Source organism: Mobula hypostoma, chromosome 31, assembly GCF_963921235.1.
Source record: "Mobula hypostoma chromosome 31, sMobHyp1.1, whole genome shotgun sequence".
Lineage (NCBI taxonomy): Eukaryota > Metazoa > Chordata > Chondrichthyes > Myliobatiformes > Myliobatidae > Mobula > Mobula hypostoma.
Genome location: NC_086127.1, coordinates 6,824,333 through 6,840,581, shown reverse-complemented (window position 1 = coordinate 6,840,581; position 16,249 = coordinate 6,824,333).

Here is a 16,249-nt window from a genome sequence, read left to right as displayed (position 1 = left end):
TACGCCACTCTGACCAGTACGTCAGCTATTTTTTTTTTGGTGGACCTCAAGTCAAATGAAGTCACTTTTTATTGTCATTTCGACCATAACTGCTGGTACAGTACACAGTAAAAATGAGACAACGTTTTTCAGGACCATGGTGCTACATGAACAATACAAAAACTACACTGAACTACGTAAAAAACTACAGAAGAATACAGACCTATCCAGGACTGCATAAAGTGCACAAAACAGTGCAGGCATTACAATAAATAATAAACAAGACAATATGCACAGTAGAGGGCAGTAGGTTGGTGTCAGTCCAGGCTCTGGGTATTGAGGAGTCTTACGGCTTGGGGGAAGAAACTGTTGCATAGTCTGGCCATAAGAGCCCGAATGCTTCGTGCCTTTTGCCAGATAGCAGGAGGGAGAAGAGTTTGTATGAGGGGTGAATGGGGTTCTTCATAATGCTGTTTGCTTTACGGATGCAGCGTGTGGTGTAAATGTCTGTAATAGCGGGAAGAGAGACCCCGATGATCTTCTCAGCTGACCTCACTATCCGCTGCAGGGTCTTGCGATCTGAGGTGGTACAATTCCCGAACCAGGCAGTGATGGAGCTGCTCAGGATGCTCTCAATACAACCTCTGTAGAATGTGGTGAGGATGAGGGGGTGGGAGATGGGTTTTTCTCAGCATACGCAGAAAGTAGAGACGCTGTTGGGTTTTCTTCGCTATGGAGCTGGTGTTGAGGGACCAGGTGAGATTCTCCACCAGGCGAACACCAAGTAATCTGGTGCTCTTCACGATCTCTACGGAGGAGTCATTATGAACCTGAGCGTCGTTTTTGAGCTCATCTGCGAAACAGCTAAAACCTCTTCCTCTCCTGTATTTTTTTTTTTGCCCCATTTCAAAGTGGCTGAGGTCCTGTCGGGGTTCATGATATACAATTCCACTCAAACTGCGTCCTCACGGAGCTCTTTCCAACACACTGAGCGGCCCGCGCTCCGGTACCTCCAGGGCTTTCGGAAGATCTCTCCCCCTCTCTCTCCCACCCTCTCTCTCTCTCTCCCCCCTCCCCCCTCCCCCCTCTCTCTCCTCCTCTCTGCCCCCCTATCTCTCTCTCCCCGCCTCCCCCGGCTGATGAGCCCAATCTCCCGAAGCGACTGGTTTTGAGGGGCCAGTAGCTTGCCTTTCTGGGGATCGTACTACGGTTTACATGTATCCTTCAATACAGTCTGAAAGGCACACGAGCATTCATGACTACATCAAATACTAGCGAAAATATATTCACGAAATATCATAGTCTGTAAAATATGATTTTAAAAAATTTATATCAAAAACACTGGAATATCTCCATTACCTTTCTCCCCACAACTCCTTCCTAGTTTGGCTCACTCAACCGCTTTCCATTTCCCTTCTGAGAATGTTACGTGGGCCTTCGCCTATTTTAAGTTCTTCCTCGCGTCTTCTTCTAACTGTACTTAAACAGGGGGTCTTGTTGGTAAAGGTTTGCCGTCTGCTAAAAGGTATCTACTGTCTTCCCAGAGTGGCGAATATTCAGTCAAACTATTACAAATACACGTCCCTGAAGGACATATTTCTGGCTGGCTGGCTGCGAAAGCGACCGCAGCAAAACTCTGCCGCTGGTGTACTCGTTGTTTCTGGTAACCTGATCGCAGCGTTTTTGTTCTGCACACCTTCCTCGGCCTCTGCATATGTACCACATCCTGCAAGTCTCCCTCCAACCTGATCTTTGCGGCCGGTCGGCTTTACCTTCCTCGCCTCAGTTTAACCTGGCAATGAATGGTGCTCTCCTTGCTTACGCTATTACTGTTAGCTGATAACCGTGAGGTTCATCCCGATAGGTACGTTGTCAGCAAGCATTTGCGGTACCGTACCGTTACCTCTTTCGGCTGCAAAAATATGACCTTGTAGCAGCAAATGTCGAACGTGCCAGTCGGCTGTGACTGATTGTCCCGTCCGTAATTCAGCAAAATCCGAATGTTCAGTTAAAATGGCTAAAATTAAATTAAAGTTACAATTAAGAACCGTAGCATACGGGAAATGATCGCCTCTCCAAAGCACACTCATAGCTGACCTTCATGTGCTGTACGTCCGTATTCTGCCGAACCGCTGGCTCCAGTCGACATGTGGCCCCTGAGGTGTGGCACAGACCCCCGAGGAGAAGGGCTCTGAATGGTCGGGGTCTTACCTTCCCAGCTGTACTGTACACCCCTCCAACTGATCCCGTAACAGCAACGTCCAACGTACCGGTCGATATTGATTGTAACATCCTTAATACGGCTATCCAGCAAAACCTGAATGCTCTGATAAAACAGAACATAGAAGAGTACAACACAGAAACAGGCCGTTCGGCCCACTATGTTGTGCCGGACCAGCTAAAAAACAAATCAAAAACACCCAAAAACTAATCTCTCCTACCTACACCATGTCTATATCCCTCCATCTTCCTTATATCCATGTGTCTATCCATACGTCTCCCGAAAGCCTCTAATAATTTCCCTCTACCACCATACCAGGCAGCGCATCCACCACTCTCTGACTTCTTCCCAACATCCTGCTTGCTCCTACACCGTCTCACATCAATGTCTGCCCTCGTGTATTAAGATACTCTCTGGGAAACGGATACGCTCTGACCAGTTCATTTATAATCTTGTGATCTCCCCTCAGCCTCCGATGCTCCAGAGAAAACAACCCAAGTTTATCCTGCCTCTCATGATAGCACATGCCCTCTATACCACACAGCATCCTGGTAAACCTCTTCTGCACCCTCTCCAAAGCATCAACACCTTTAATATACTGGGTCGGCCAGAACTGTGTGCCATACTCCAGATACACCCTAACCAGAGTTTTATAAAGTTGTAATATTACCTCCTGGCTTTTGAAATCAATGCCTCGAGTAATAAAAGCAAGCGTTTCATAAATCCTCCAAACCACTTTATCGATTAGTGTAGTCGCTTTCAATGAGCTATGAATGTGGTTCCCAAGATCTCTCTGCTTAACAACAGTGTACTATCTCCTTGTATTTAAGACCATAAGATGTAGGAGCAGAAGTCGGCCATTCGGCCCATCGACGCTGCTTCGCCATTCAGTCGTGTACTGGATTGAATTTGTACCAGATCAATCCGGTACGTGATTGAATGGCTGATTCAATTTGTACCGGATTAATTATCACTGCTGTCGGCGTAGTTTCGTGGGCATCACGCCTGTGTGCTGACAGTCATAGCCACGGACTGTACTGTCTGGTTCACCGTCACTTCACGTTCGATCGGTTTATCACAACTTATTGCCAAAAGCTGAAAAGAAAATATTGCACCGGGAAAACATTGTCTGCGCTTCCCAAAATTACCGGCATTCTGATGCGGCTGGGCAAAACCTTCCCCGTTACTTCACATAGGAACCGAGAGATCACCGGCAGTGTACCGCGTTTCTGCTTAGACATGGCCAGTGATCGCTCTGGCCCCGGTTCGGTGGGATCTGACTGGCTCGACGCGGTTTTAACTCCGTTGCTCCCTTTCACTGTAACTCTGCCGCTCGGCGCTCTGACGGCCAGGCATACTTTAGTGGCCGGTCGGGTCGGTAAGGGACTGAGGGGAAGGGTCCGCAAGTCGGAAGCCCGCAGTGACCCGGGGATGGAGAGCAGCAGAAGGTCTGTGGTTTTACTCTTCACCCTCTCCGGCTGCTTCCTTCTCCTGCGGCTGACTCTGATTGTGAATCCCGTCCATTATCAGATCACAGGAGCTGGTTTCAATCGACCTCTCGCAGAGTTGAGGGTTTTTCCTGAGGAGTTTCAGCTACTGCACGAGCACATTTATTTACGGGTCAGCTCGGCTCAATTTCAGGGAGCGGATGGGAGCGCGGTGAGTTTTCCGGTCACCTCTGTGCTCCAGTTCAGAAATAAAGCCGCAACCCAAAGCGCAGCCGGGAGACGGCCGCAATGTCTGCGGTCCGGGTCCATTTCACAGATGCCTCTCCCCTGCGGATTGTCCCAAGGACCGCCTCGTCCGGGACATCGGGGCCAGCAGCGGGAGGCAGATCGGGACAGGTCAAGTTGAAACTCCTCCCTGGGGACAGTCGTTCCAATCCACCTATGCAGTAGCAAACAGGCCGGGCGTGAGGATACAATGGGAGGAAAAAATTATCACTGGAATCAGTCATGACACGGACTCGCCGGCAGGTGGGGCTGGTAGCATTGCGCACAGCAATTGTGTACACCCCAGATCCCTGTATAATGTCCGGGGGTCGGGGGGGGGGGTGTGATGCAGCGAGATGTGCCTGTGCACAATTGACCTCTGCTCACATTCTGAATATGTTAAAAGGTGTGTGCATGTGTGTATATCCAGGGAGAGTGTGCAGTGTCTACCTACTGGACACAAATGAACAGGGCAGGGAGTTACGAGGGCTCTCGAAGCCCGAGTTTGCAGGGGTCCTGATGGGATTCGTTTGCATGTAGCATCCGCCAGTACACGGAGCACGGTATAGTGTGGTTTGTACACACTTATGACAGCAGTATTTAGGGGAAGGTATGAGGTTCTGTGTGTCACCCGTCCGCAGTGACCGGTGTTGGCAGGCGATTGTGCACAGCAGACACCTGTACGCTAGGGGCGGTTTTGGGAGGTGTGGTCACACACCAGACACCTTATTCAGAGGCTGTGAGATGTTCCGAACCAGACACGTGTATACAAGGTGATAAATGCTGTACGGTGCGTGTCAGTAGTATAGAGGAGACGATATCGTGGGGGTGTGTGTGCACACACCAGACGCCAGTACACGTGGGAACGATGCTGCGAACTCTATGCAGACGCCAAAAACTAGTACACGTGGGCAGGTGCTGGTAGGTGTGTGTGCACACAAGGCCAACGGTACAGAGGGACAATGTGATGGGAGGTGTTTCACACAACACGACGGAGTGGTTTTCGGATGTGGGTGCATATAGGGCAGCAACCAGTACACCGGTGGAGTGTGCTGGTATGTGTGTGTGTGTGTGTGTGTGTGTGTGTGTGTGTGTGTGTGTGTTTGTGTGTGTGTGTGTGTGTGTGTGCAGACACCAGACAAATGTGCCCAGTGTACGGTATTGGAAGGATCGTATCTGTACACACCAGCTATCAGTACGCAAGAGTTGTGTGTACCTGGCAGACTCCTGTACACAATTGGGAGGTGCGTGTGCAAAGCAGACACCAGTACATAGAGGGGCGGTGAGGGAAGGTGTATGAATGCACATGGGACACTGGTACGCGGAGGAACAATGCTGTGATATGAGTGTACACATCAGGTAGGAAAGGAAAAGTACATCGCATCTGGAGTTCCTCCGGTTCGCGGACGATTTCCCTCCACGCCTCTCTGACGTAGTGGAGAACCACGTACGAGGCAAGTTACAGCAGTGGTTCGCCATTGCCTTCTGCCAGCTGAGTTTCCAAAGAGATCACCAGCTCGTAACCCAGCACGGATGGAAAGCGTGCAAGGGAGCCAGCTGGATTCGAACTCGTGACCTTTCGTCCTGAAGTCCGGCACAAATGCCACTATGCCACCAGAGAAAATTGACCATTTCTGGGCGATGTGAGCACACACTAGGCATCAGTACACGGGGAACGGTTCAGGGAGGTGGGGGCACGAACCAGACACCAGTCCACCTTGAGACCGTGTTGTAAAGTTTGCGAAAACACGCATGGAGCTATGCTGCGAAATGATTGCACACACCAGGGGGATGCTCTTGGGAGGTGTGACAACACGCCAGATGCTAGTTCACGGGAGAACGGTGTTGGGAGGCGTCCGTACACGGCAGGCTCTAATAAACTGGCAATAAGTGTTGGGATGTGTGTGCTCACGCCAAACAAAAGTGCATCGGATGTAACTTTGGGTGGTGAGTACGCAAAGCAGACAACAATACAGAGCGACAGATACTGTGCGCTGTGTATACAACAGATACAAATACACAGGGGGATCCCATGTGAGTTTTCTGTTTATAACAGACACCAATGTACAATATGATGGTTTTGCAGGGGATGCTTACATACCGGACCGCCAGTAGATGGCGGAACTGGGGGGCTGGGTGCAGTGTGAACATACCAGGCAGCAGTATGTAGGGGAATCCTTCACGTGGATGATTGCACGCAATAGACAATATTGCGCAGGGAGCTATGTTGGGAGATGTGTGTAAACATCAGAACCAGTACACAGTGTGAGTGTGTCTGGAGATGTGGGGAGCACTTCGGGTCCAGTGATCACAATGCCATCAGCTTCAATATAGGAGGATAGATCTGGACCCAGGGTTGAGATTTTTTGTTTGGAGAAAGGCTAACTTTGAGGAGATGCAAAGTTAAAATGAGATAATTGATTGTGGGAACATCTCAAGGGATTAGTGTTTGGGCGCCATTGTGGGCCGCATCCTGTGCTGTATTATTCTATGTACTAGAACAAAAGGAAAGAAAAAAACAGCTCGGCGGGGCCCGATTCATTCACACATTCTGCTAGATGGACACACGCACACAAGCAACGTTTCTCCCGCTCTCAAGCCATTCACACTGTACTGACAGGGAAGAGGGATACAGGCCGAACGACCACACCCCTACAGGAATGAGGCGCGAAGGCGCTAACCACACCCTGGCACCTGCTGCTGTCGGTGGTCAGCCATGGTCCTTCGTATCGCCTCCAGGGCGGGAACGTAGGAGATCCTGAATTGGATGCGAGGAATCCAGCGGAGGATAAAAGAGACCCTAATCGGGAGAGAGCTCCCTGTTAATGTCCTCCTTTACCCGGCGCCTCAGTCCATATTGCATCGAGAGTGGAGGCGGGAACACCATTTACCTGCTCCTTCGTGACCACAGTTTTGACCAACACCACAAAGACTTCCTTCCGGGTCATGCGGGAATCCCCCACTCCCCGTCTGTTTATCCAACTTCCGTACCTGGCTACCCGCCGCCTCTTCTATTACTCCAAACACTGCAACAAATGAGTCGCGGTACTCACAGGCCGACCCACTGCTTGTCCTGTTACAGACAACTCTACTCCTTATTATATGGGAGCCCGCTGGCGGGCTTTCACCACCGCTGAATAATTCTGCAATGGCGAAGGGTTTTAGTGTCTCCCTCTGTTGTGCGCGATTCCACTTGGGGATTTAAATTTCATTCAGAGAGGCAGAAGGGTTCCTGAGCCCGCCCACCCCGTCACTTCGTTTTGTGCTTAGTGTAACTTGGTGGAACTTAAATGTTCTGTCGAATCTTTTACTGTTTGTAAATAAATAATTATTATGCTTATTCCTAGTCAGACTTTGCAAACTCGCTCACCAAACCCGTGAGCCTGCTTCACGTCGTACGGGATACATCAGAACCTCTACATTTTGGCCCAACTAAGAGGCTGCCCCAGTTAGCCGAAGTTTCATGGAAATGGTTCAAAAGGTATTAAAAAAAGTCAAACTACTCTTTAAATTAAGGGTTTTTTTTTAAGTTGTGTATTTAAATGAAGTACACAATATCACTACAGTACTATAAAATAGTATATTAGTTCCTAATAGTTATCGACGGAGGATTTCATCCAGGAAACGCTGCGTCTCCATTGGATTGACGGTAAATGAACAGAATCAGCGCAGACACATAGAAACACAGAAAACCTACAGCACAATACAGGTCCTTCGGCCCACAAAGCTGTGCCGAACATATCCTTACCTTAGAAATTACCTAGTGTTACCATAGCCCTCTTTCTTTCTGAGCTCCATGTACCTGTCCAGGAGTCTCTTAAAAGACCCTATCATGGACTTCCGGGGTTGCGTATGGAGTGAGTGTGGCTCCCGATTTTTATTGAAAATCTACCTGTTTATCTTTGCCGTATGCTCGAGATAACTGAATATTTACCGTTGTGAACAACGCGGGACATTGAAATGGCAAGTAGAATGTACCTTCGAAGTAAAACTGGGGAAAAAGATAGCGAAGCCTCGAGCAAGCAGACTGATGTTACAGTAATGGCGCCGTTGCACGCTGCTGGAGCTGCCCTACCCGATGACTTGGAGAGGCTTCGTTTCGTACTTGTTACTGACATGACGCAAGCGGTGCATTCTGCCCTAAAAAGAGAACTTGAAGATGTTTTATCACCAGTGACTGCTACCATGGAACAAATTATGTCTTCTTACGAGTCGCACGACGAACGCATTCGTGGGGTTGAAGACGGCCTGAATGATTACAGTGACGGACTAGTGAGCGCCGAACCCGCCGTTGCAGCGTTGCAGAACGAAAACGCATTTCTGAAGGGAAAGCTGGATTACCTCGAAAATCGGTCGCGGAGATCCAATTTGAGAGTGGTCGGCATTCCTGAAAATTTGGAAGGTTCGGACCCTGCTAAATTTATGACGAGTTTTTTGACGAAGTGCTGGGGACAGATTTTTTCCCAAGTCCTTTCGTACTTTCGCGTGCTCACCGAGTCGGACGTAACCCATCCGGTGTCTCTGGAGCCAAGCAAACGAGACCAAGAACGTTCCTGGTTTGCTTTCACTCCTTTCAAGATAAGCAACGCATCATCAACAGACGGAAGCAGGAGCTGTATTTCCGCGGACACCACGTGTTTTTTCCATGAAGATTTTAGTGCCGAGCTGGGGAGAAAACGAGCAGCTTTCAAGGAGGTGAAATCCCTGCTTTACGGGAAAGGGGTCAGGTTTGGCCTCTTGTATCCCGCCCAGCTCCGGGTCATGCATGAAGGTAAAAAGCATTATTTCCATACACCAGAGGCGGCCAAAGAGTTTTACCATTCGCGCTGGGGAGAAGAAGAACGAGAAGAGCAATGCCTTTTTTTAAGGTTATTCATGCAGTATGGAAGGGGCCTCATGCCGAGGCAAACTGTTAATTTTCACAATCCACTCCTTTGTTCATTTTTTCCAGTTTAATTTGAGGGATGCGATCGGGTCGAACTGCTATGCTGCCGAAACTGATTAACAAAAACTTTCAACCAGCAAAATGTAAATATTTGGGATTTGTATCTCGGGCGTTTAAGTTGTTATTTGTTTTTAATGCTTAGCTTGACCTGTGTCATCTTTAGCCTATATGTTATATTAAAGGTAGTATAAGTGGTAGGATAAATGTTAAGGATTAAAACCACCCTAGATATGATTGAAAGTTGGGTTGAATGGGGAACGCCTTGGAAGTTTTTTGTTGGGTACTGCCTGCGATGATCCTCAATTGGGGAGGTAGATCGAGGCTTCGGGGGTTAATTGGGTTTTTTTCTTTGTGTAAAGGGGTGGGGGGAGTGTTTTGGGGGATTACCATGGCAGTTTATTCTTTTGTGTGTTACGGATTGATGAGACTTTCTTTTCATTGTGCGTTATTGTGTGCAACTTATGCCCTCGCACTGTTTTGGATTGTAGGCCCTGTGTGTCTTTTGATATGGTTAACCTGAGTGCAGCTGATGGAGGCCACCCTGTGAGGTTTATTTCTTGGAATGTAAAGGAGCTCAATGGTCCGGTTAAAAGAGCTAAAGTTTTTTTCTCATCTGAAACAATTAAAAGCAGATATACTATTTCTACAAGAGACACATTTAAGAGTGGAGGGCCATAATAGACTTCGTAAAGCATGGATTAGTCAGGTTTTTCATTCCAGATTTAATAGTAGGTCCAGGGGGGTGGCAATATTAATCACCAAAAGAATGCAGTTCACACCATCTGATGTAATCAGTGACCCTAATGGTCGCTTTATTATAGTCTCTGGCTCTCTCTTTCAGATACCTGTTATTTTGGTAAATGTTTATGCTCCTAATCGGGACAATGTCCAATTTGCAAATAGGGTTTTGTCATTAATACCTAACCTGAATACACATAAGCTAATCTTTTCCGGAGATTTGAACTGTGCTATTGACCCACTGCTTGATAGGTCTTGCCCTAGGGGAACATTTTCTGGTATGGCAAAGGCCTTCTCGATGTTTATGCAACAAAATGGTTATATGGATCCTTGGACATTTTTGAATCCATCAGTTAGGCAATTCTCTTTCTTTTCTCATGTTCACTACTCCTATTCCAGGCTAGACTATTTCTTGATACCAATGATTAGACAAATTGAATACACTGCTATAGTTATATCTGATCACTCGCCCGTGAAACTGGACCTATGTTTTCCTTTAAACGTTAGAGAACGGCCTCTGTGGAGACTTAACCCCCTTTTGCTTTCTAATGAGAAATTTTGTAGTTATATATTGGCTAACATTGACACATTCTTTGAGACTAACAAAACTGAGTCAGTATTGTACTCTTTACTTTGGGAAACTTTAAAAGCTTAGTTGAGGGGTCATATAATATCTCATACTTCACATGCCAATAAAGAGCGTAGGAAGGAAATGCAAGTGTTATTGCAATCTATTTTGGACCTGGATAGAAAATACTCTGAGGCACTCACTGTGGAATTATATAAAAGCTGGGTTGATTTGCAAGCGAAGTTTAATCTCCTATCTACAAACCTATCAGAACAATTAATTCTTAAGACACGTAGCCTCTATTATGAATATGGTGACAAGGCAAGCCGGCTTATGGCTCATCAGTTGAAATGTCAAGCTACATCACGACTTATTCCCCAGATAAGGGACACGCACCAAAACTTGACAAGCAATCCAAAAGAGATTAATAACATCTTTGCAACTTTTTATTCCTCTCTGTCTGCCTCAGAGCTCCCCTCAGATAAAACAAATATGGAATGTTTTTTAGATAATTTGGAAATACCAACTCTTGAACCAGAGGAGGTGGAGAACCTAGATCGGGCTCTTGGGCAGGAAGAGATTAATTATGCCATTATGGCTATGCAGAGTGGTAAGTCCCCAGGTCCTGATAGTTATCCAATAGAGTTTTATAAGAAATTTAAGGATAAGCTCATACCAGTCCTTCTAGAAGTGTTTCAGGAATCTTTGGAGAATGGATCCTTACCCCCTTCTCTTTCACAGGCAGCTATTTCACTACTTCTTAAAAAGGACAAGGACCCGACTCAATGTGGATCATATCGCCCCATCTCACTTTTGAATGTAGATGTGAAAATTTTGGCTAAAGTGCTTGCATGCCGTTTAGAACGTCCCCTTCCCAAGATAATTTCAGACGGTCAAACAGGTTTTATTAAAAATTGCTATTCTTTTTTTAATATCCGTTGACTGGCTGATGTGGTTTATTCACCCAGTGATTCTCCAAGTCCAGAGGTTGTTATCACCTTGGACGCAGAGAAGGCGTTTGATAGAGTGGAGTGGGTATACTTATTTAGTGTTTTGGAGAAATTTGGATTTGGCAGAATATTTATAGCTTGGGTTAAGCTATTGTACCACTCGTCTTTAGCATGTATACAGACAAATTATTTTCGATCTGACTTTTTCCAATTAACACATGGCACTCGCCAAGGCTGCCCACTGTCCCCTCTTCTTTTTGCAATTGCAATTGAGCCTCTTTCTATTGCACTTAAGTCAACTACATTATTTCAAGGTGTTAGAAGAGGGGACATGGAACACCATGTTTCCCTATATGCTGATGACCTCTTACTTTATGTTAGCGACCCTATAGGTAGTAGTCCTGCTATTGTGTCATTATTAGATCAATTTGGAGCCTTCTCTAGCTATAAACTGAACTTTCAAAAAAGCAAATGCTTTCCCATTAATAACTTGGCCCTACAGATCCGACAGGAATCCTTGCCCTTTCCTTTATCTCAAGATGGTTTTGTATACCTAGGAATACATATTACCTGCTCTTTTACATCTCTGTTTGAAGCTAACTACAGGCCTCAGGTTAGCCAAATGAAGGCTGATTTCGAGAGATGCGCAGTTTACCCCTTACTATAGTTGGGAGAATTCAGTCAGTGAAACTGACTATACTTCCTAGATTTCTTTATTTGTTTCAGTGTTTGCCAGTTTTCTTATCTAAGTTATTTTTTAAATCAGTCGACCAAGCTATAACCTTCTTTATTTGGGAAAATAAGGTCCCAAGGGTTAATAAGTACACTCTCCAAAGAGGTCATGATGTAGGCAGAATGGGTCTTCCCAGCTTTATTCATTATTACTGGGCATCGAACATTCAAAAAGTATTATTTTGGCTCCACCGGCCAGATATAGAAACATAGAAACATAGAAAATAGGTGCAGGAGTAGGCCATTCGGCCCTTCGAGCCTGCACCACCATTTATTATGATCATGGCTGATCATCCAACTCAGAACCCTGCACCAGTCTTCCCTCCATACCCCCTGATCCCTTTAGCCACAAGGGCCATATCTAACTCCCTCTTAAATAGAGCCAATGAACTGGCCTCAACTGTTTCCTGTGGCAGAGAATTCCACAGATTCACCACTCTCTGTGTGAAGAAGTTTTTCCTAATCTCAGTCCTAAAAGGCTTCCCCTTTATCCTCAATCTGTGACTCCTCGTTCTGGACTTCCCCAACATTGGAAACAATCTTCCTGCATCTAGCCTGTCCAATCCCTTTAGGATTTTATACGTTTCAATCAGATCCCCCCTCAATCTTCTAAATTCCAGCGAGTATAAGCCTAGTTCATCCAGTCTTTCATCATATGAAAGTCCTGCCATCCCAGGAATCAATCTGGTGAACCTTCTTTGTACTCCCTCTATGGCAAGGATGTCTTTCCTCAGATTAGGGGACCAAAACTGCACACAATACTCCAGGTGTGGTCTCACCAAGGCCTTGTACAACTGCAGTAGTACCTCCCTGCTCCTGTACTCGAATCCTCTTGCTATAAATGCCAGCATACCATTCGCCTTTTTCACCGCCTGCTGTACCTGCATGCCCACTTTCAATGACTGGTGTATAATGACACCCAGGTCTCGTTGCACCTCCCCTTTTCCTAATCGGCCACCATTCAGATAATAATCTGTTTTCCTGTTTTTGCCACCAAAGTGGATAACTTCACACTTATCCACATTAAATTGCATCTGCCATGAATTTGCCCACTCACCTAACCTATCCAAGTCACCCTGCATCCTCTTAGCATCCTCCTCACTGCTAACACTGCCGCCCAGCTTTGTGTCATCCGCAAACTTGGAGATGCTGCATTTAATTCCCCCATCCAAGTCATTAATATATATTGTAAACAACTGGGGTCCCAGCACTGAGCCTTGCGGTACCCCACTAGTCACCGCCTGCCATTCTGAAAAGATCCCGTTTATTCCCACTCTTTGCTTCCTGTCTGCCAACCAATTCTCTATCCACATCAATACCTTACCCCCAATACCATGTGCTTTAAGTTTGCACACTAATCTCCTGTGTGGGACCTTGTCAAAAGCCTTTTGAAAATTCAAATATACCACATCGACTGGTTCTCCCCTATCCACTCTACTAGTTACATCCTCAAAAAATTCTATGAGATTCGTCAGACATGATTTTCCTTTCACAAATCCATGCTGACTTTGTCCGATGATTTCACCGCTTTCCAAATGTGCTGTTATCACATCTTTGATAACTGACTCTAGCAGTTTCCCCACCATTGATGTTAGGCTAACCGGTCTATCATTCCCCAGTTTCTCTCTCCCTCCTTTTTTAAAAAGTGGGGTTACATTAGCCACCCTCCAATCCTCAGGAACTAGTCCAGAATCTAAAGAGTTTTGAAAAATTATCACCAATGCATCCACTATTTCATGTGCTAGACTGGGGCGCATACAATTTAAAGTTTTACATAGGGTACCTTTAAGTAAAGCCAGACTTGCAGACATATACCCTGGGACAGACGCTGGCTGTGACAGGTGTTCCTTCTCTCCGGCTGGTTTAATACATGCATTTTGGTCATGCTCTCGGCTTGATGACTATTGGGCACTGGTTTTTAAAATTATCAGTGAGGTTTTGGGGGTGACACTGAGACCTTGCCCGCTTATAGCTGTATTTGGTGTGGCAGATGATGATTTGGGTTTAAATGCAAGCCAGTCGGATATCATCAAAAAAAAAGAAAGGAAAAAAGAGACCCTATTGTATCCGCCTCCACCACCATTGCCAGCAGCCCATTCCACGCACTCACCAGTCTCTGTGTAAAAAACTTACCCCTGACATCTCCTCTGTACCTACTTCCAAGCACCTTAACACTGTGCCCTCTCGTGCCAGCCATTTCAGCCCTGGGGGAAAAGCCTCTGACTATCCACACGATCAATGCCTCTCCTCATCTTATACACCTCTATCAGGTCACCTCTCATCCTCCGTCGCTCAAGGAGAAAAGGCCGGGTTCACTCAACCTATTCTCATAAGGCACGCTCCCCAATCCAGAGGCAACATCCTTGTAAATCTCCCCTGCACCCTTTCTATGGTTTCCACACCTACTGCAGAGTAATGGAATCCCTCTGCACAATACTCTCGACCATTGAATCCTGTAAAACTTCGTTTTCAATGAAATTTTCCAAGTTAATTGTCGATATCTTCAAATTCGGCGTAGTTTCTAGCTTGATGAAGTACTTAAATCGGTTCATTTTCACTCCCGGTCGTTTCGCGCATTTCCAAGCCTGACTGATTGAAACCGCAGTGAGCAAAACGGTTCAGAACTGTCTTATGGCTATATTACCCGACAACTATCAGTGACAAAAATCACTGTTTTATTTTTTCAGTACAAGCACACGCTCCTGACGGTATTTGAAATCTGTGCGCTCTCAGCATGGTGTGGAGTCTAATGGCCACGCAAGATGACGCGACTGACGCTAGTTCGTGGATTATTGGAATCTTTTCTGGGAAAGGGGGTGATCTGCTCGGGTGGCGCCTAAACTGCCGGAGAGCCAGTATCCTGGCCGGGAAGTTTTCAAATGCTCCTCGGGTGAGTGTAAACTAGCTTTGCAGGGGGACTGGGAACCTAAGCCCCAGGTCAGTAAGAGGAGGGTCCGTCCGGAAGGTTGATGTTAGAGGAAGTATTGAAAGGCAAAACCGAAATAACAGCTATGATGGTTCGGATAGTTTGAAGTGTGTATATTTTAATGCTAGAGGTATTATGGGTAAAGGTGATGAACTTACAGTAGGGATGAGTACATGGAACTATAATGTTATAGCCATGACTGAAACCTGGTTGAGAGAAGAGAAGCAATGGGTGGTTAATGTATCAGCTTTTCGAAGTTCCAGAAGGAAAAAGGGGGGTTGGGGTGACGAATACGGACCACAGCCCTCCGGAGAGACACAATGGAGGGGTCGGGCATTGTCCATTTGGGTAGAACTCAGGAAGAGGAAGGGTGCAATCACACTGATGGGATTGTACTACAAACCATACGATTGTTGTCAGAGGGAATTTCAACTTCCTTATAAATTATCGGATTCGTGCCAGATTTTTAGTGGTGCGGAGGAACAGAGAGTCCTTGGGGGTCCACGTCCACAGAGCCCTCAACGTTGCCAAGGAAGTTGATCGGGTGGCTAAGAAGGCGTTTGGTGTGTTGACCTGCGGTATTTTGAAAAGCTTTTAGTGCGAGAGGCTGTTCGTTCTGGCGCTCACTGCGCCGCCCGGCTGCATTGATACCGTTCAGGGTAGCTGCATTTTGCTGCTTTCTCCTTTGGCTACCTACTGCGCGTAATTCTGATCACTTCGAGCAGTGGGGCCTCATCGTTATGCCGTTTCTTTGCTCGTTATTCTGCGTTGCAGCTCTGAAATTCTGACCCGCCCTGAGGTGATCTCTGTACCTGATCTGCTTCCCAAGGCCTCAAGCTGAGCGCGGTTTGGACGCTCTTTATGGTCCTGAATCGTACTGATTTCTGATTCTGAACAGCAACGAATCTGAAGCGCAGGATCGTTTAAAGTGTTGCGACTGTCAGTAAATCACTAGGAGTTTAAGCCCGTGAATGCAAAATGTTTTTCCTCAACACGGCATTTGGTGAAAACTACGGAGCTCAGTTTCTTAAGTACACAGGGTAAGCAGCTGGAAACTGAGCGGATCACACCCACGGGCGCAGTTACACGAGTGTCATGGATTCCTGGGACACGTGAGCCTGAAATGTAATCCCCACCCTGGGACCGGTAGTCCCGATCTATCTCCGCGGTGGGGACAGGTGAGGTGTGATCTCCACCCTGGAGTCTCTAGTCTCCGCGGTGGGGACAGGTGAGGTGTAATCTCCACCCTGGGACCAGTAGGCCCGATCTAACTCTGCAAGGGGGCAGGTGTGGTGTAATCTCCACCCTGGGAAATGGTCCCACTCAATATCTCCCCTGCAACCAGCTCACCGGTGGGGACCCGAGAGATGCAATCTGCACCCTGGGACAGCAGTCTCAATCCATCTCTATCATTAGGATATACCCGTTGTGTGAAATCTTCCCTCGTACCAGCAGTCCACTTCCCCAGTGGGGAATAC